At 40.1% G+C, this 22,015-nt stretch overlaps 1 long non-coding RNA gene across 4 annotated transcripts in view; it reads left to right on the top strand.

The window, feature by feature from the left end:
* The window catches only part of LOC112908944 (uncharacterized), a 270,893-nt gene that overhangs the window by 130,213 nt on the left and 118,665 nt on the right, over positions 1-22,015 (top strand). The window lies entirely within an intron of this gene.

Genomic DNA, 22,015 nt, shown 5'->3' with positions numbered 1-22,015 from the left:
TACATCCTACTGCCATCCCACTGGGGGGTGAGGGCTTCCATGGATCAACTTGGAAGGTCACAACCATTTCATCCAGAACATTCTGCAATGCTGCACCTCTTTCTTTGAGAAATGTCACCCTATCTACATGCATGGCTTTGAAGGTTCTATGCCTCCATGTCCCAAGTCTACTGCTTTCTGAAAGTCAGCTGCTATCCCTTCTCAACTATAAAAGGTGTTCTGATAAATCTAATAAATTGCTATATTTTGGTCAAAGATCTCAAATGCCTCCCTGTCCATCACCAATGAGTCCATACTTGATGAAATCATTGACATCAGTAGTTTCTTTACCAATCGGGCAACAATTACTGCCTTTCAAACAGTAAGTTTAAGTCAGTATATGTGAGTTAGCTCAGCCAAAATTATTAAGTATCTAGAGCAAGGTCTTAAAGTACGTTATTTTCATTGATGGGTACATTTTTTTTTAAATCATTCTTGGTCAGTTTCTAAAATTGTTCTCTCCCATTTTTGAAATAAATTCAGGAAAAAGAAACCATAGATTCACAGCAAGTGAAGGTCCTGTAGAGTTTCCCATTGGAGGTCCAGACATATCCAGAAATCCATAATGTCCATCTGCCACGAGCGCTTCAACATTCCAGTGAAATCTTTTGTCTTAGTGAAAGCGAGCACTCTAGAAAAATAAACCCTGATCATTTTATATTAATTCCCTAGGGCAACCTGAGAGTCTTTCAATTAGGAATGTTATATCCTTTCACTGTGGAGTCGACTTGTGGGATGTCTCCCAGTGAAAACACAGTCTACCCATGTCGTTCACATGTTAAAAAATAAGAATTAGCCCTTGGAGAGTCATTTTGCATACTTTATTGTATAATGCAATCATAAATTGGTAGCAAACATCTGAATATAGGAGATAAATAATGGGATCGTGGTTTAAGTCATTGCTATAGTCTCAAAATCAGTTAAGTTAGCCCCTGGCTAAAATCTGGGTGTTTGGAGACCTGGCTGTCCTATGCAAAGAATCCAACAAGCAGATGTTAAAAGACTGTCATGCTGGGTTTATACTAATGATTGTGGGGTTTCATCTCTAAACGCTTGAAAGAACCATATCATACAACCATTGTGTATGCTGGCTATGGTCCTGGGGTGGCTTGTCGTCTACTCTTGCTTGTGGGTTTTGTAATTTGCTATTGATTTGCTCTTTCTGTTCACGTGTGGGGATCCAGAAGTCACTAGAAGTTATGTAGTCACTCCTTCGACCGTCATCCCAGAAACCCATTACATTTTTAATTAAAGAATTACCTCATCTTGGTTTTAACACTCGATACGGGATATTAATTGAAAAGCTACTGTGTGACGATTACTCAGGAATGAGAGAATTTTTGTCCGCTGTGCTGAGGGAAACAATTAGTCTTATAGAGGTTATTAACCATCCAGTTCACACCTGGAAAAATAATGATCGTGAAGATTCAGGAGTATAGTTTGGTTACCCATCCATGAGAAACTACACGTTACTTTGGTGACATCTCTGGTACATGTATGTACATGTGCACACACCCATGCACTCATGTGCTTACGGGGAGAGACATTCTACTCAACAAGTCAAAAATGTGAAACTCCTGTATTAATTTTTTGGAATGGACCGTCATCCAAACTTTTCTGCTGCAAACGTCTCCCACTGGTTCCTTTGGAAAGTGGAACAGACGGCGGTAGCCCTTGAAAATTGCAAATAAATCAGAACATGATGATAGGTATTATGTAATAATATGATTTGCCGCACGAGGACCACCTTTCCACGGAGCCTAACAGTTGCTATTCTTGTCAGTCTCCTGCTTCAGGAATGTCATGGGAATGTGGAAGTAACCCAACGTTGAGCATCCTCCTTCCGCCCCTGCCTAGCATACCCACCACTGCAAGGCATTCACACATGCTTCCATCCAGACTTCTCCATCAGTCAACACACTCCTGTTTCTTTAACGTGATCTCATTGTCTCCTGCTACACCACTCAGCTCAATCACACACATCCTGAATTTAAAAAAAAAAAAAAAAGTCTAAACCATAACTGGTCTCAAATGCAAGAAAGGGAAATTCCAAATGCCATCAGAGAAGAAAACCCAACTACAACACTGTCCAGACTGTCGGGGGAGCTTAGACCTCTCTGTGCAGATTCAATCACATAGAAGGAAATCAGAGCGTACAAAAGTTCTATCAAAGCTACCTTAGAGAGCGTGGTAGGTCTCTGTCTGGAAAAATTTTCATCGAAATAAATGCCAACCTAGAATTCAACACCAAATAAAAATACTCAAGATTGGGGACCCAATGCACTGTTTGCGGATGAACCCTCGAGCTTGTGCTACTTATGGCTGCAGCAAAAAAGAATTTCCAGACGAGATATGTCAAGAATATGACAACCAGGCCTGGAAGTAAACTATGTCGTTGTGTAAGAAGCAACGTGAACCAACAACGACAGTCCTCAAAATAACTTTAATTTCTTGGAATACACAAAGCAGCTGCGTTTAACGTATCAGGAAATAATGCATGGAATGTGAGTGCTGAAATAGCACATTTCAGGACTTTTTCAGGAGGAAGCTGGAGATAGTGATTAACCATTTATGTTTTATACGCACACATTAAAATTGCAGGATTCATCAAAACTGAAGAATGCAAAATAAACGTAAAATTACAAGCTGATCGTGGGGAAAGTAATAAAAGTTTCATCAATTTGAGATGTAGCCACAAAAGGGAGAGGGGTAAAACAGAAAATTTGATAGAAAAACAAACATCATATCGTATAAAAAATGACAAAATTAATATTACTCATAAAATCAGTAAAACACAGAAGAAATAGACTAATCTCGGCAATTTAAATGAAGTAAATACACGTGAGTCGGTGTTGTGTAAATAGGATGCATGCAGAGTGACAAATTCACATTGAGTGACAATAGTACCATCCAGCAATCATGCATATGCCTATGAGCAGTGACACGGACTCACACGGGCACGAATCATACCCGACAGATTCATGAAAATGTTTGTCTCGAGACACACGGGGACAGATTTGCCATAAGGATGAGGGATCGTTCATGGAACCATTTTTAATATAAAAATATCAAGTGAAAAAAAAAATATCAAGTGAAAATTTAATGCATAAAATCTGTTCATGCTAGATGGGGTCTACTGGCATTGCATCATCCTTGTTCTATTTTCTGTAAGTCTAACCATTTTTAAACATAAAAAAAAATTATATTCCACGAGCATGCGAAACTTGCACAATGGATGATGAATGAAATCCAGAAGGATGTGATATTTTGAGACCTTAGGAATTCAATTAAGCTGCACTCACAGAAAAGACTCAAAATAGGGTCCTACTGTCCCCCAACAAAAATATTTGGAAGACCACAATTTGAGCTAAAATCTCTCTTGCGGGGATCCCTGGGTGGCGCAGCGGTTTGGCGCCTGCCTTTGGCCCAGGGCGCGATCCTGGAGACCCGGGATCGAATCCCACGTCGGGCTTCTGGTGCGTGGAGCCTGCTTCTCCCTCTGCCTGTGTCTCTGCCTCTCTCTCTCTCTGTGTAACTATCATAAATTAAAAAATAAAATAAAAATATTTAAAACAAAAACAAAAACAAAAAAAAAAAACAAAATCTCTCTTGCTTCCACGTTGACCTGTGGAAATCTGGTAAACATCCTGGGGTTGGGATAGACACAGAGATTGAAGAATAATCGTGACTTTCAATACCTCAGCTACTTCTCGGTAACGTGTGGGAGAAAGAATTCAGACTTTATTGAGTTTTTTTGGGAAAAAAATGCACAAATTATTGAAATAATGTTAAACATGGGCTTGATTCTTGATAGACGGTCTCCATCAATGTCATTTGAATCCAGCTGGAGTGTCACCCGCCATCGAACCTTCTATGGAAACCAGGAGAACTCGTTGCAATAATGAGCACACGTCAATCCAAACTGTGTAGCAAGTGTGGTGTATGTTTGAGCCCACGTCATCTACTCAGAATATCTTCTACGGACGATGGCACGTCCCTTTATCGTGTCATAACCTGTAGGGTGGCACTGCTATTCTAGTCTTATCCACGGTGACTGAAACACTCTATCTGCGAGAGGACCTGTAACACGTGATCCCATCGGGTTGACCCTGTGGACGCCCAATGAGGTTCCCCAACTGCGGTTCTGTCTGAGTCCTTCTTGGCGCTATTGTATCGAGCCTGGGTTTCCAAGGACAGTAGGTCGTCATGCAGTTGAGGACCTCACAAGCGGAAACACAAAACCACCGACTCATTCTGTGTAAAACCCTTACAACCACTGAAGAATGTGCCATCACAGAACAACGTAATTATAATTCAAAAGAACATAAACGACCAAGGTGATATCAGGTGTTGGAAATTCAGTATGATATGCTTTAAACGATAGTAAAACACCAACAAAATGCCAAATGATCTAAAAAGCAGACTTTTACTATGAAGAAATGATATATTACTGGAATCTTAGTATTTCTTTTTATTATTGAGGTATAACTAATAGCCAATACACTGCACCGATCTTAAGGGAATAGCGTGATGAATCAGATTTACTAATTGCACAGATGGACAGTTAATTTGGGGCACTATTATGAAAATTGCAGAGCCTTTCTTTTTTTCACATTTGGGTGAATCAGATTCCACAATATATGCGTATATAAAATGTGTTCCAGCTCTTTATCTTGAGTTTGAATCCTCTTGGGGCCTGAAAGGCATCTTTCAGTGATGTTTAAAAATTTTGTAATTCTTCTTAAGCCACCTTTACATAAATACTAGCTTCTTTATGGGAAGCCAAATCCCATAACGCTTATTACTGAAGAGAATTGCATTCGCTTTTGAGTCTCGTGGAGCCACAAACAGAAACGAAATTCCAAATAAGAATCGGATGGAAATGAAAAGCCTGGGGGAAAATAGCTCTGGAATGAGACTGCCCATGAAGGTTTTCCTCTTGCAACTTTCCAACAGTGAGAAAAATAATTATAAAGCGTAGTCTAAGGCTGTCTTATTGTTTTGGGAGTTGTGGTTTTGACCGGAAGATGAGCTGGGTTTTATTTTTCACTTTTTATTTTTGCATAAGCTGAAAGGCCAGGAGAGCTGATTTCCAGAGTGAGACTCGGTCTGTATAAAGGCTGGAAGTCAAATGAGTCCCTAGAGTGGAAGGTGTTGACCCATTTCAGTAATGGCAACCAACAAAATCCTCATTGTTCATCTAAATGCAGCAGCACCTGGTCACTGGGACACACAAGTGCTGCGGTGCTGGGTCTTTCATTTAAAAACAATTTCTTTTATCAACGTCACTCAGTGCCTGTCCTCTAGCTGCCCCAACAGATACGGACAACAAGTACACAAAGACTGAAGCCTTCTGGGGAAACCATCTAAAATGAACTTCCTTCTGTAGGCCTTGAACACATGGAAACAGGTGTCTAAAACCAGTATCTCTGGAGAAGTTGAGAAATAAGTGACAGTCCAACTGTCTGGAGAAGTTCCATGTTAGGATCCCGTCACGTTTTAAGATCAATGGCATCATCTCCTGTAATATGATATTTGGGGTCAATGTGCTGAGTCAACACATCAAGGACATCGATTCAAAACCATAGGCACATTATCCAATGTGCGTTCATTTTCATGAAACTTGTCACTATGTGGGTGATGATCAAGGACACCGGTAGTCTGGAAGTCCCCGTATTATACAATTAGGACTGATTAGTTATGCTTTTTGGAGTAAAAAGTGCATTACTGAGTGTATCGTTATCTGCATTGGGAGTAACTCTCAAACCTGACGCAATTTAGAAACAGAGGTATTATGTGAATGTCTTCAGGAATTTGGAAAGTTATTGCTTGCTCGATTTCCTTTCCCGTGTGAGTGAGGTTACGCACCGCATGCCACCTCTCGACCTCCCTGCCTCCTCTTTCCTTGAGGCTTTATAATTATTGGGAAAAATCAGAACTAAGAAGACATGCTCACACAGGCACGGACCTTAGAGCTTGTCTGTCCTGGGTTAGAATCAGCCCATTGTAAGCTTTAATTTTCCCTAGAAAATTATATTCTTCTTCTTCTTCTTCTTCTTCTTCTTCTTCTTCTTCTTCTTCTTCTTCTTCTTCTTCTTCTTCTTCTTCTAATTTTCCCTAGAAAATTATATTCTTCTTCTTCTTCTTCTTTTCTTCTTCTTCTTCTTCTTCTTCTTCTTCTTCTTCTTCTTCTTCTTCTTCTTCTTCTTCTTCTTCTTCGTCTTCTTCTTCGTCTTCTTCTTCTTCTTCTTCTTCTTCTTCTAATTTTCCCTAGAAAATTATATTCTTCTTCCTCTTCTTCTTCTTCTTCTTCTTCTTCTTCTTCTTCTTCTTCTTCTTCTTCTCCTCCTCCTTCTTCTTTCTTCTTTCTTCCTTCTCCTTCTCCTTCTCCTTTTTCTTCTTCTTCTTCTTCTTCTTCTTCTTCTTCTTCTTCTTCTTCTTCTTCTTCTTCTTCTCCTCCTCCTTCTTCTTTCTTCTTTCTTCTTTCTTCTTTCTCCTTCTCCTTCTCCTTTTTCTTCTTCTTCTTCTTCTTCTTCTTCTTCTTCTTCTTCTTCTTCTAATTTTCCCTAGAAAATTATATTCTTCTTCTTCTTCTTCTTCTTCTTCTTCTTCTTCTTCTTCTCCTCCTCCTTCTTCTTTCTTCTTTCTTCTTTCTTCCTTCTCCTTCTCCTTCTCCTTCTCCTTTTTCTTCTTCTTTTTCTTCTTCTTCTTCTTCTTCTTCTTCTTCTTCTTCTTCTTCTTCTTCTTCTTCTCCTCCTCCTCCTCCTCCTCCTCCTCCTGGGTTAGAAACAACCCATTGTAAGCTTTAATTTTCCCTAGAAAATTATATTCTTCTTCTTCTTCTTCTTCTTCTTCTTCTTCTTCTTATTATTATTATTAAATTATTATTATTTCCATCTGGAAATAATCACCATGTTCAACCCCCAGGAAGGAATCAGGAGGCAAGTGCTCCTGACTTGCCTTTCCTAAAGGCTGGTATGCATGTCCCATGATTATTGCATGTCCTCATCTTTTCTTGTGATGATGACTTTTTTTTATAATAATGGTCACTCTGATTACATAAAGTAAAACTTACTATTTTTGTGGTGGGGCCAAGGGACCTTTGATGAAAACACACAGTTATCAGACTGACAACATAACTAGGTTGTAATTCCTCATGCTGTAATTTTCATCCTGTTCTACTTTGTGGCCAACGCCTTGCCCCAGCTCAGCCCCAGGACCTGCTAGACTGTTTCTGCCCCATGATGTCTTTTTCCAGAATGTTCTATAAACAGATCAAATATTATGCAAGGTGTAGGGACTGGCTTCTTGCCCTAAGGGTCACATACTTGAGGTCTTTTCCAGAATGTTCTGTGAATGGATCAAATCGTATGCAGGGTATGGGGACTGGCTTCTTGCAGTTGGGGTCACACATCTGAGGTCTTTTCCAGAAGGTTCTATGAATGGATCCCACAGAACCCATGGTGTTGAGACTGGCTTCTTGCACTTAGATGAACACATGTGAGGCTTATTCAGGCTCTTCCACGTATGAGATTTAAGCCCTTTTTGATTGTTGAGCTGTGTTCCCTTTTGTACATGGGCTATAGTCTGCTTGCCCATCATCCACTGAAGGACATCTGGGTTGTTTCCATCACTTTGGTGATTACAAACTAAGCCATGATAAACACTCCTCGTAGATAGGTTTGTGAATGAACATAATTTTTGTTTTATTTCACTTAGGCAAATTCTTAGGAGGAGATTCTGGTCCATATGGAAATTGGACATTTAGTTTTATGAGAAGTCACCAAACTATTTTTCCAGAGTGACTGATTGCACCATTCTGCGTTCCCACCAGCCATGCGTAAGAGTTCCTTGTTACTCCTCATACTCCCTACCTTTACTGTTATCAGGGTTTTGGCTATTTTTATTGATTCTATTTTAGATATTCTCACCAGAAGGTAGTAGCATTTCCCTAAAGTCACGTTTCTGTCATAACTAACGAGGTGGAGTATCATTTCAAGCAGTTATTGGCTGAGTATCCTCTTTTGTGGAATATCTAAGTTTACACCCAATGTTTTAAGATTGCTTATTTGGTGTTTTGGGTTTTTTGTTTGTTTGTTTTGCTTATCACTGAGTTTTAAAAATAGACATTTTCAAAAGGGGGGGTCACCTAGGTGGCTCAATCAGTGAAGAGTCTGCCTTTGGCTCAGGGTCCTGGGGTTGAGTCCCATGTTGGGCTCCCTGCTCCATGGGGAGTCTGCTTCTTTCTCCCTCTGCCTGTCCCCCTGGCTCGTTTCACTCTCTCTCAAATAAATAAAATCTTAAAACAAAATAAAAATAGACCTTTTCACCTTAAAATAACTTAAGGTTCACACAGCATTCATCATATACCTTGTAGAGTCAACATATATCCCTCCAGTGCTCTCCATTATTATTGTTATCTGACTAATTACCTATGGTATGTTTGTCAAAATGGATGTGGGTATATCATGATTGAACTCCCGACGATTTTCAGATGCCATCAGTTTTTCTAATTACCCACCCCCCTGCCCCAGTTCCTGAATCCCTTCCAGGATATTGCATTGCATTTATTTGTCACATGTCCACATCCCCTCTCTCTCTCTGTGTGGCCATTGATCCATCTCTCCTGCTCCCTTCAAGACCTCCACAACCTTGACTAGGGGCCAGGTATCAGTAATCTGTGTCAGCAGGAGAATCAGACGTTATCTTATATGTAATTCCCCATAGAACCAGCACTGAAGGAAGAAAAACAGCTTTTAGTAGGAACTGGGAGCTATGCATGTTTGTCTCTATAGGACCTGTGCAGCATTCCATGCATACTAGCTGCTCAGGACACCTTGAATGAAGGAATGAATGAGTGAGTGAATGGATGAATCAAGCAATGAATGATTAGCGTGTTGCGTAAAATATTACAGGTGGATGAAAAGTATAGCCAGTAGGACTTACAATATTGTCTATAATCACTTCATTTAAATATTCTGTCATGTTTCTTCTTTCCTGGTTTTATTTGCAGGATGGGCTCATCTCTGGTGGGTGGAGATCTTCCATTCTCCCATCTTCTCTTGTTGACGTTCCATGTTTTGATGTACAGGAGCTAAAAACTGCATGGAACTCACTGAAGGGTCCATTAACTTAATTAGGCTAAATGCACCTCTCTCCAGCTAGATTCAACTTCTACCCGCAAGTGTTTGTGTGTGTGTGTGTGTGTGTGTGTGTGTGTTTGCCGTGTCGTCACACTTGGGGGGAACGTGTCTTCCCAAAACCTTGCCTTGCTCTCTCTCCTTTGGCGTCGTCTTCGAGCGTGAGCCCTTTCTGGAATCGACATCCATCATCAAACATCTGTCTGGAAAGAATGCCCACCTATCTTCCCCTTCCCCATTGCATTTTAAATAGAAAAGAAATACCCACAGTGCACGTATTGGTTTGGACCAGGAACAGTGAACAAAGTGTGGTTTCAGCACATCAGGTAGGAACGTTAATTATGCATAATTGACTCCCTCCAGGCATCAGCAGCTGCAGGTGTAGTTAAAACAAAGCAAAGCCCTTGAGGGGGTCGCAGGAAGATGCCAGATTTTAAGGAAGACTTGCCATGACCCTCAGAGCAACCTGAGGCCAGTGTGTCCTTAGCACTCAAATCAACATCGCCACCTGCTGGCCGCCCTGTGCAACTCCGTGCGCCCTGGAGGTGGACCTGGGGACACTTTGCACCTGTTCCTTGGTCATCAGCACACGTACATCCGTCACAGTGCTGATTAGCGTGCACGCTGTGCTTTGATGAAGTCTTCTGTACAATTCATGCATTAAAAGAGTTATGCTTTGTGAATTTATAAATACATATTTATACATCAATATAAATACAAACTATATATGTACACACATACATAAATAGTTGTGCATGCCAAAGGCATCATGCGTGACAACCCAACTGTCCTGGCCAGGATGCACAGAACGCATACCACACTGGCTCTCAGATGTTCCTGTACACTAGAATCAGCAGGAAATCTTTAAAATACCATGTGTTTATTATGGCATTTCAAAGCCATTAAATTAAAGCCTCTGGGGACAGCATGTAGGCCGCTGTATTTTTAAAAATATTTTCTTTTTTTAAGATTTTATTTGAGAGAGAGAGAGCACAAGCCAGGGGAGCAGCACAGGGAGAGGAAGACGCAGACTGAGGGAGTGTGATGTGGGGCTTGATCCCAGGACCCTCAGATCATGGCCTGAGCTGAAGGTAGCGACCCAACCGACTGAGCTACCCAGGTGTCCCAGCCTCTAGAGTTTTAAACACCCCCGATGCCAGTTAGCAGCTACATTTACAGGCCCCACACAATGTATCCCTATTGCATGGTTTCATTGAGAACATGTGGATGTTGGAACTGTGAGCTACACAGTCAGGTGTCGTGTCACAATGTTGCCATTGAAAGGAAGGGTGGATACCTCAATGAGGCAGCAGCTCCCATAAAAACACTTCTAGCACCTTCCATGAGTGACAGCTGCTTGGTTCGAGGCCAATCCAGGCTCAGGTTGGTTCCTGTTCCCCTCCTCTTAAGGGGAGGTATTGGCTGCGTGTTCTTGCAGGGATTTGACGACTCAAAGTTCTGCTAATCTCTCTTCGCTGGAAAATAATTGTGGCAAAGCAAGCCGGCAAAGATGAAAGTTAGCTTGTGTCATTGCATCTTAATAGGGACACTTCAAAGCGCCTCCTTCCTTGACAATAGCCGTACATTAAGACATGAACATCAGGCCATTAATAATTTTCTGCATTATAGCGAATTCTCTAAATAAACCATACTCAGTGAACCAACTCCACTTCATTAAAAAAAAAACACAAATTGCTCATTGAGCATCACAAGGCACCATGACTTTCTCCCTGAACACTTGCAGTAGAACAAAGTTCACAGCTAAAAATGAACATAAAATGACCTGATTTTGTTTCTGAAATGTAGAGATTAGAAAAGAAATGAAAGGGGAAAAAATTAAGCAAAGTATCCAACAGCTACTTACCAGTACAGGAATTGTTAAAAGTCGCCTCTCAGACTGCCTCATGTGGATATAAACAAAGGATGGGAAATTAGAGGCATTTTTGCCCGATTCTCCTGGGCGCTGGGGGATCATGAACAATTCTTATCCTGCTTGATGCCTAGATTTTCCAAACCAAAGCGATACCAATCCGTAGGAATCTGTGAGCAAGTTAAATGAATTAATAAATGTGCAACGTGCCTTAAAATCTGTAATGTGTTACACATCAAATGGAACAGTCAGTCGGTCCTCTGAATTATTATGTCAGGTTGACAGGAGGATGGGGTTTATTCATGCACAATCTGAAATAAGTGCTTGTCAAGGATATGATACACCCAAGAAACAAGGGTAGTAAAATATGAACAAGAAGTAGTTTCCTCCCTTAGATAATATACTATCTCTTAAATCCATACACCCATTGCAAAAAAAAAAAAAAAAGAAAAAAGAAAAAGGTGTAAATCCAAGACTGGGTCCTGGGCACAGGGTAAGATAGTGTGAGACTGACATGTTACTATAACAAGTTGCAATTCCATTTTTGCACCTCTGCAAGATTTTATAATATGTGCAATATGTTCACTGATCATTGTTTCCTATCTGACAAACACTACTCATTGCAATCCCCTGAAAGCTTCTGCAAGATTTTATAATATGTGCAAGAAGCTCATTGATACTGTTTCCTATCTGAGCACTTCTCATTGCAAACTCCTGAAAGCCTCTGCAAGATTTTATAATAGGTGCAAGAAGTTCATTGATATTATTTCCTACCTGAACACGTCTCATTGCAAACTCCTGAAATTATTTTTTAGGTCTACAAATCTGCTTTTTCTCCTGCAGATACCATAGGACTGTATCTGTCCTCTCCTGAGCTCAGACTTGCAAACTGCTCACAATCCGCTAGCAGGCTGCATGCGTGCGGTGTAAATCACAGCAAAGTAGATCTCCAAAGCGAAGAGTTTACCTCCGATTTCTGTAGTATTATATATTTCAGATGTCTCTCTTTATCACCAGACATTGGGGAAAGGGGGAATAGGAGGGGGATGAGAACATTCTCATCCTCAGGGAGCTTTGCCAGGGACAGGGATGCTCTTCGTTTCCCTCCCAGTGGGGCCCGAGTGATGCAGGTATTTCTAGCAAACACTGCACGATGGTCAGCTTTGCATTGAGGTGTCCCCAAACTCAGTGTCCTAATTTCAAATTGACTAGGGTGGGGGCATTTTTCAAAAGTGCATTTTCCCCACTATTCACAATGCTGCAAATTGACGCATCATCCGTTCATTTATTATTTGGGTCTCTCTCTCGTTCTCCTTTCAGAGGTCTGGCTCTTTGCATTGTGAGGTCTTCAAGTTGTGTCAAACATCTCGATTTCCTTTTGCTGACCAGGGGTTCAATAAATGTCTGGTAAATAAATGATAAGAGGAAGAAAGAGGGAATAAACGAATAGGAGACTATCTGAGACATTAAATGGAATGAATTTGTTGGAAGTTCCTTAGCTTTTTTTTCTCCAGATACATAACCGATTGGTGCACAATTCCTGCTTTCAGAGATATTGTTATGGATGGAAAATGAAATTTGACCAATCCTTACCAACCGATATTTAAATTTTTTTTTAAAACAACATTCTTCTTGTCCTCCTTAACCTTGGGTATAAAGATTATGCTTTTTCATAAAGGGCTTGACATACAAGTTATAGCTCGTTTCAACTGGTAGGGGGAAAAGATTTCCAACGCAGCCCCGTTGCACATGCAGAGCGATGATAAAGTATCGCTCCGAGGCATCCTTCCCTTTCCCTGAAACAACCTGAAATGCAGAACTCTCAAGTCAAAGGGACTTTCGAAAAATATAAAGCTCGGGTCTTGCATTTCCAGCGACTCACGGTTGAGTTATTAAACTCTGGGCAGTGAACTACCATGCGGTAGATTGAAATCATTTACATGAATGTTGCTCAGTCTCTGGTGGAAGGTATGGACCCTCCGTGTGCATCATTATAAAGGCAGCCAGATCCCATCTCCAGTTCACAGGAAACCCGAGGCATGGCCCGTAACCCAAATATGGGTATTGTGAGCACGCACACCAGGAATTGATCTGGAGATGCTTTAAGCTTCTTAGCTAGCCTCTTTTATCTAATGGAGGGTAGGGAGTGCTGGAAAATAAGTTTTTTTCACCGAAGAGTTGGCTTTTGAGGACTTTTACCTGGAAAGTGGTCTCTGTATTGGTTCTTTGGTTGTAATTAACTTCTAAAAATTTTTATTCAGATTTTTATTGGCTATGTGTAGCATATAACATTATGTAAGTTTAAGGAGTACAGCATGTTAATTTGGCGCAGATATATACATACATATATGGTTGCCATTGTAAGGAAAATGCCGTGCAAGTTCCTTAAAAAAGAAAAAAAATGATTAGATCTACCATATGATCCAGCAATTCCTCTTCTGAGTCTTATATGTACCCAAAGAAAATGGAAATAGGATAGCAAAGAGAGAGAACCGCTCTTGCGTTTATTGTTCTTTGGGGTTTCTCTATGCTAATATATCAATGTCCTGTATTCAAAAACCACCAAGAAGGCACATGCAGGTGAAAAAGGAGTTTGTTTGTTTAATAACGCAGCAATAATGCAAGCAACGTCAGCTTGCAAGTAGAAAGCTGAAGGCAACCTCCCAGATCCTAATGCCCAGAATCACGATAAGTTGTGGCAAAAGGGACGTTGCAGATACGATGAAATGTCTTGCAATTGGGAAACTATCCTGGATCATCTCGGTAAAAGCCCAATGTCATCTCAGGGCTCCATATTTGAGGGAGGCAAGTAGGAGTTTGCAAACACACAGAAGTGAAGGAGAAGGGACAGTGGGCAGAGGGATTGGAAGCTTGGAAGATGGAAGGGCTGCGGCCACCAGCCCGGGGACACCTGGAGCCCCACAAGCTGGAAGAGGCAGGAAAGACCCTACCCTGGAGCCTCTGGAGAAAGCTCAGCTCTGCCCCACCTGGAGCTCAGAATTGCCAGATCAATTTCTATTGTTTAATAAATGTAGCAACACAGTAATTTTTAAAAAGCAGCTGCATGAAAATTTTATATGCCGTGGAATGCTGTTGTGGTCACATCTCAGGTAGGCTGGCAAAATTTCTTGCATTTACTGGTTTTAAAATTTTTATTCATTTAAAAAATGTAAGTACAACAGACACACAGTGTGGTAGTAGTTTCAGGGGTAGGATATGAGGATTCGACAAATCCGTAACGTTACTAGATTCATTGTTTTGCTCTCTCATTTGTGATAAAATGCACACAACTTCACATTGACCATTCTAGCCATTTTTATGTATATATGTATATACACACCGTTCTACTGGGTATGGTGTTTCCAAGGTCCATCCATGCCATGTCACACCCACTAGGATGGTTCTACTCAGGAGGGAAGGAAGGAAGGAAGGAAGGAAGGAAGGAAGGAAGGAAGGGATAAAGGGGGAAACAAATGTAGGCAAGGATATGAGAGATTGGAAATTGTCTCCTTCCTGATGGGAATGTAAATGGCATAGCCATTGTGGAAAACAACCTCAGCATTCCTTATCAAAAAGATAAAAAATTACCAGTAAATTTCCCCAACCTTCCTACTAATTTCTCCTGGGGACACTTCTCAACAAATCTCGGGACCAAGAACCTTTCCTTGTAGGGAACTCAATCAGGGAGAAATGACAATGCATCCATTGAGTCCTACAGAAAAATCCCCTGGCTTGTCACCAGCAATTTCCAGTGAAATGGGTAGATACGCATTTCTAATCACATGGAGGTTTCAAAGATGAAAACAAAATAATAGGCCATTTTTGGTTCCTGTCATGTAGACTTCTCAAAAGCAGGTTACGTTAGGTCACCGTCAAGTGGGGAAATTCTCACCAGAACATCGCAATTATGAAACATGCAGTTTACCTCACTGGTGTAGCTAAGTCCGCCTTCATTTCGCAATTTTCTCTTTTTTTAAAAAAGATTTTATTTATTTATTTGAGATAGAGCGAGCGCACGAGCAGAGGGAGAGGGAGAAGCAGACTCCCCGATGAGCAGGGAACCCGATGCTGGAGTTGATCCCAGGACCCTGAGATTTTGACCTGATCCGAAGGCAGACGCGTAACCAGCTGAACCATCCCCTGCACCCCTGATTTTGCAATTTTCTTGATAAAAAATTTCTGCTGATGTGCTGCACTCTGTCTTCCTGGCATGAATGAGCATCCTTCTAAATGGGCACCTGCTTGCCACCAGTTCTTTTTAAAGCTCTTCTTACACATCTCATAATATCAAATGCTTTGGGGGGAAAAATAAGAAACAGTATTAAATGAGCAGAACACACAGTTGCAAGTCCCATATGATCCCAAATGTTTCCATGATTTCCCTCCATACATAGAAGGTGTAAAGCCTCCATCGCAACATTATTTGAGTGCGGTAGGTTCATGGGTGTTTTGTTTCTTCTTTAAAATCTGCTCCCTCCTTTAGATATCCAGATTAAGAACACCAATGGTTGGCTTTGGATCTAAGCTTTCTGTGGGTGAGGAATATTCCTGTTTCCTGGAAAAGCTAATCCAGGAAGTCTGCATTATTTGCATCTTCATTAGAGGCCCGTCTGTGTCACAAGTCTTCATAAACATACCCGGGCTTGTTCCGACGTTGGCACCGCATGGGAAAGCAGACACAGTTATTGGCAGAGAAGGATGCTGGAATTGGAAGGTACCTGGGAGTATTAACCCTGGGGAAATTTTTGGTAATAACCAGACATTCCTCCAACATGGAGCAAAGAAGAAAAATGTGAAACAAAAACTGCCCTAAATTACGTAAAGGAATGTACCATGGATGAGCCCTCAGATACCCCGAGTGATCGCTCTCGAGAAAACACACGGGTGTAACGAGAGGTTGTGGCTTTGTGTCAAGTTTGGAGGAGTCATCTGTGTGCCTGGAAATTCAGTTCAAAAATGTGGAAATGTGCACCAAGGTAGTTTTAAAAACAGACTGCCTTTAATTAATACTCTTGAGATGAATGTGCCTTTCTTTGCACTAATTCCCTCATCGTAAAATTGGACGGTAGCGACCTGTCTTTTTAGATTCAAGACGTCACTTTCTGCAACATGAGAATAAACAGGCACAAATCAAGGACAGACGAAATCCGGGACTGCAAAGGGGTAGGAGGGCTGCGAAAGATTTCCCGTGCCTTTGAGATGTTCTGGGACTCCTTGGGAATGTGCCCGTCCCAGAGCTCACTAGCAACATCATTAACCGAGCCACTAATTAAAGCTAGGAGAATCAGGCTCCTATTACGAGATCAGCATTTTTCAAAGAAGCCTTCCAGCTGGTTTAAACAGAAATGGATTCATTAATGGGAAGCCCTTAATTAATTAGAATTTGCAAGAGCTTTAGAGATTGATATGGATATTTCAGAACCAGACATGATATGGGCAAGAGAAACATCCAAGCAGACCCCAACGCTGTCCCCATGAAAACCCCATTGCAAGAGACGGAAGGCAGGACTGGAATATATATGTAGATGTACATGTATATCATACGATATTGATCTGATATATGCATATTCCGATGGATTACAAATAAGACATTTCAGCATATGGTATTCCAATCCATATGATTACATGATACCATATAATTACATCATATATGCATCATATCACATCACATATGTCATATATGTCCTATCATCACACCATATATCATATATGCCGTATCATTTACTTGTATATCATAAGTCTCATAGTATCATGTGCCACGTGATACATGGATCATATATTATCATATATATCATATGCCGTGTGTCATTCCATCGTCACATATGCCATACCCTCACATTGTATATCATACGTGTCCTATCATGTATCATACTTCATGTCATGCATCATATATTGTATCATGTATTGCACATATCACATGCCATGTGTCATATCATCACATATCATGTGTCATGTCATATCACACAGCATGTCATACCATACACCCATCATATCATCACATCATATCATGTGTCATGTGATCTATATCACACAGCATGTCATACCATACACCCATCATATCATCACATCATATCATGTCATACATCACATATCATGTCATATATGTCATATTACACCATACATCTGTCATATCATCACATCATATTTGTCATCAACACATCATATATCATATATATATATATCATCATCATCATATGGATTGGAAATTCAGTTCATGAATTATGAAAACGTGCACCAAATTAGGTTTCAAAAGCAGACTGCCTTTCATTAATCCTCTTGAAATAGATAACATCATGTGATATATATATATAATATGTCATATCATCATATCTGGTATCACCAGATATGTCCCCCTCACGTTCTAGGTAAGTACAAGTGCTGAGTTCCCTGGTCCATCCTTCATGTGTCTACCTTGTGCAGCTGTCTGGCATAAGTTATCCCCACCCAGGACCCAGACCCCAGTGAAGATTGTGCCAATCCTGGCACGCAGCCTAACTCCGAGGACCAGGGTGGTGTTGAAAGATGCAGTATTTCATAAAACAGTTGCTATAGGCAAATCCAACTATGCATCAATGAAAAAAAAAAACAGCAAAACAAAGTTAATGTCACATGAATCCTTTAAATATTAATAGTGTATATTTATTCCAACTGTTCTGTGAGGGGAATATATGGAATCCTGTTAATAAGCAGTAAATGTTCGTGGAGGTGTGTAATGATTCCTACAGGCGCATTGTGAAATAACACTGAAGATTATAGCCTTGTGTATTTTTAAAGGATGAGCGTGCTGATACGAGCCATAATATTATCAAATAGCATTTGCCCGTCAAAATTCTACTCGCACGTAATTTAAAATGGGAAGATAATTTCCACTGAGGGGGAAAAATCAATAAAGGAATCTTCAGCGATTTGAAAAGATTAAGAGTTTATCAAAAGTACAACAGTGGCTGCATTTTAAAAAATAACGGGCCTGTGAATCCCAACAAGGAGGGTTGACTGGCAAGAATGAACAATTCTGGGGAGAAACAATCTTTTGTACTGATAAAAATCAGACTCCAGAACAAGGAATGTTACAAATATATGCAATAGACTTAAAGTAATTATTACAAATCTAGACTCAGAATATTGATGAATTCTTTCAATGCAACAAATACTAACCAGATGCTCACTGCCATTGCAGTAAGAATGGGTGAGAATGGGTGTAAGAATGGGTGTATCTGTGTGAACCGCATGGGTTGTGAAGAAAATCAGGGCCGAGCGGCAAAATCTTCCACGGTGGTGGAGAATTTTAAAGATTGTTGCAGTTTACTTTGGCTTTTTTAGCGGGGTTTTTACAGAGGACTGTGAAGTTCATCAGTTAGCCGACCAAATGACATTAATTGATCTTTCATTATGCCCCATCAATCTCTGAGACCGTTGGATAAGGACTGCACTTGGTCAGCGAAGATTTCCTACAGGCGGTGAGTCAGTCCTGAAGGGATTTGTCAACCCAATGATGCAGGTTTCTCTTGGGTTCCATTACTTGATTCCTCCTCCCATTCTGTTGGTCCATGATTGCAACAAGAGTGATTGTGAGTGGCTCGGATTGTTGTCCCTGAAATCCAAGATTGGATGTTTCCATCTGGAGAGAAGATGACTAGGCAAGTTGTTCCTCCCAGGAAGTAAGAGGACACATTCCCTTCTGGTGGCTGCAGGGAGTGAGGGATGAAGACCCAAATAACACCTCTCCTGAGCTGCACCTCGTAATGTCTGGGATGTTCATCCTTCCTCCTCTGGATGGAGCCTGCGTGCAAAAAAGGGGACAGCCGTCATCGAAACAAGATGGCGCTGACGTTTATTGGCATTTGTGGTTCAAGACAGCTCACAAAAACGGGACATGTATCTACCAGGTATTGGGCATTGGTCATTCTGGAATTACCATAAAGAGGAAAAAAAAAATCGGTTTCTTCTTGACATGTTGCATCTCCCATAGAAATAAAAGCTTTCACATTAAGCACTCAACATCAGTCAATGCTTTGGGAGATACTTGGAGCTTCCACTTAATAGTTTGAATATTCTGAAAAATAAGCAAGAAGCGATCTTACTATTCAACAGAGTGATAAAGACTTCATGGCTTCTTAATATAGAGGCAGGTGACAGTAGTTAGAAATAAGTAACACACATTTACCCACACAGATGTACCCATACACATGCATGATAGATAAACATGGGTCTCAACAAGAATATACCTTGAAAACGATGTTCCGAAAAAAAAGTTACTTACATAATCCTATGTTTGGGCTGACACCTCTTGTGGAAAATCTTTAAAAATACATGGATATAAATATACATATATATGCATATTTATAAATCATAGAAAATAGTGTATAATTAGATGTGTATATAAGGTTTGAGTTTAAATATTATTGTAGAGGGCCACCTGGGTGGCTCAGTTGGTGAAGTGTCTCCCTTTGGCTCAGGTCATGATCTCAGGGTCCAGGATCGAGTCCCTGCATTGGGCTTCGCATTCAGCGGGGGTCTGCTTCTCCCTTTCCCTCCGCCTCTTCCCCCTGCTTGTGCTCGTTCTCCCTCTCTCTCGAATAAATAAAGTCTTTAAATAAAAGCATAAATATTATTGTAGAATAATTTAGAATTGGAAAAGAGTATGTTTTCCAATGCCCAGAAGATTCAGATACATGTCCCATATCTGAGAAGAAGAAACGGGACCAGATACCTGAGCTCCATCCATGTGATCAACATAACTGATAGAAAAAAATATACCAAAAATAAAAATAAAAATAAAAATAAAAATAAAAATAAAAAATAAAAAAAAATAATAAAAAAAGAAAAAAATATACCTTTTCAGGGCACCTGTGTGTCTCACTAGTTTAAGTGTCCAGCTCTTGATCTCAGCTCAGGTCTTCACCTCAGGGTTGTGGATTCGGGCCTAGGGTTAGTGTGAAGCCTGCTTAAAAAATATATACATATACACATATTTTAAAATATTATTATAAAACTATATATACACATCTTTCTTTATAAATATATATGTGTAGATACATATATATCTATACTTTTCTTGCATAAAGCCAATAAGAATTTATATACCTTTCTTGCAAAAAGCCGATGAGAATTCAGGGTTTGTTGTATAAATACAAGTTACTCTTCACTCCAGCTAATGCAGTGCTTTTTTCTGTATGTTTCAAAAATGCACTAATGTAGTAACATCTGGGTCCTTCTGTACTTATTTCATTAACATTAAGTAAATTCCCCCGAATTAAGCTACCACTAAATTCTATGTCAAAAGCGTAAATCTATTCTAAAGCAAAATATACTTTTTTTTTTCTGAATTATTTGGGTGGATAATTGTGTTTTGCTGATAACCACACGGCCTATGGGCATGCCTAAATCAGTATTAATTCTTGAGACCTCAACTCTGTTTGCAGTGTTGGGCATGCCTTTGTTGATTCACCATTGTAGACATGCTACACATCTTAATTGGGGAAAACAAGGTTCAATATATCTGGAGACTCTTTGCTAAATCTTGAAGAATGGATTTAGCAACAAAAATCATGAATTTCTGTAGGCCCAGCTTTCGGATCGCCAATACACGGGTCAATGAATTTATCCAATGAGGTTGCATTTTGTTTAGTCTCACGTAAATCTTCCGACTGTGTACCAACCGCCCTCTGAATTAGAAGCCAATTTTGGGGTGAGGAAGTAGATCAAGTTAACATTCCTACTCAACTAAACACCCATTGATAAGAGAATCAACAAACCACATTTAAAATGCAAAGGCCACATATACTCAAAAGCCCAGGTTATTTTTTTTAAGCAAAGGAACGCAGCACGTCAAGAGATTTAATGGGGCTCCTTTCTTCTAAGCCTTATTTCTCTCTTGCCTTATTTTAATGAAGAAATAAGTTCTGTCCTTGAAGCTTGAGGTTCTGATGAATATTCTTCAACAATTAACCATGAGGGATTTCATAACTTGAGAATTCTCTGAAGAGTACTTGAAATTACATATTCAACCGGTACAGCGACTAATTCTCTTAATAGTTTATATTGACCTTGCTTTTGCAGGGAAAAAGAAGCTCCTGTAGAAAGCACAAAGTAATCATTCGTGACTGAAGAAGACCCAATTAGGTTTAATTTGTTCAATCAGGAATGATAAACAGAACATAATCCGCCTTACAGAAGGGAGAGCATCACGAGGGTCACTCTTGGTAGCGTCGGGAAACGTTGCATGGAATTTCATCCGAGGGCAAAGATCGACACTCGAATACCCCTTAACTGTTGTGCGTAAACATGTAATTATTTATCTGGATATTTTTGGCCGCCTCTGAAAGCGGGTAACCACATGGGTAGTGTTCAGTAGAATCAACAAATACTTACAAAGTGTAGTAAGTTCGGACTTAACATGCCTTCCATGCGCCTCGTTAGACAATCATCTATCATCAAACACTCCCCCCGTAAATTGATACTCCATGAAGATGTCATACTACAAGGTACATAATGAGTCTCATCAATGAATCATTTTGAAGAACACTGAACTCTGCCTTCTGCAAAGGCATACATTCATAAAAAAAAAATTGTTCTTCGTTTTAAATTATCTTCCAGAGCAAACTGACACCTTTACAAAAAATTATCTTCTACACAAACTGTGTCCCTGCTCATTGGTTTACAGCCATCACTGAGAGTCTTATTCGCTATCGTGATGAATGGAAAAGAATCAGAACATTGGGGAGAAAAATTGTAGGAAAGGAAATTGATGCATGGAAAATTAGTCATCCGTTCTTCAAAATTATTTATTACGCACTCCAAGGGCATGGAATAGAGAAAGTAACTCCAGAGGTGATGATTATTGAGTTTGTGTTCTTTTGACACACATGCTGTGATCTAAAATCAAATAGGATAAATTTTAAAAGCCATCTGTCTTCAAAATGTCTGTTCAATATATGCTGCATTTTTACAGATAATAAGGTGGTAA

The sequence above is a fragment of the Vulpes vulpes genome, chromosome X, assembly GCF_048418805.1.
Source record: "Vulpes vulpes isolate BD-2025 chromosome X, VulVul3, whole genome shotgun sequence".
NCBI classification, from domain to species: Eukaryota; Metazoa; Chordata; class Mammalia; order Carnivora; family Canidae; genus Vulpes; species Vulpes vulpes.
Note: the sequence above shows the minus strand (reverse complement) of the source record. Positions and strands in the feature narration are given on the sequence as shown.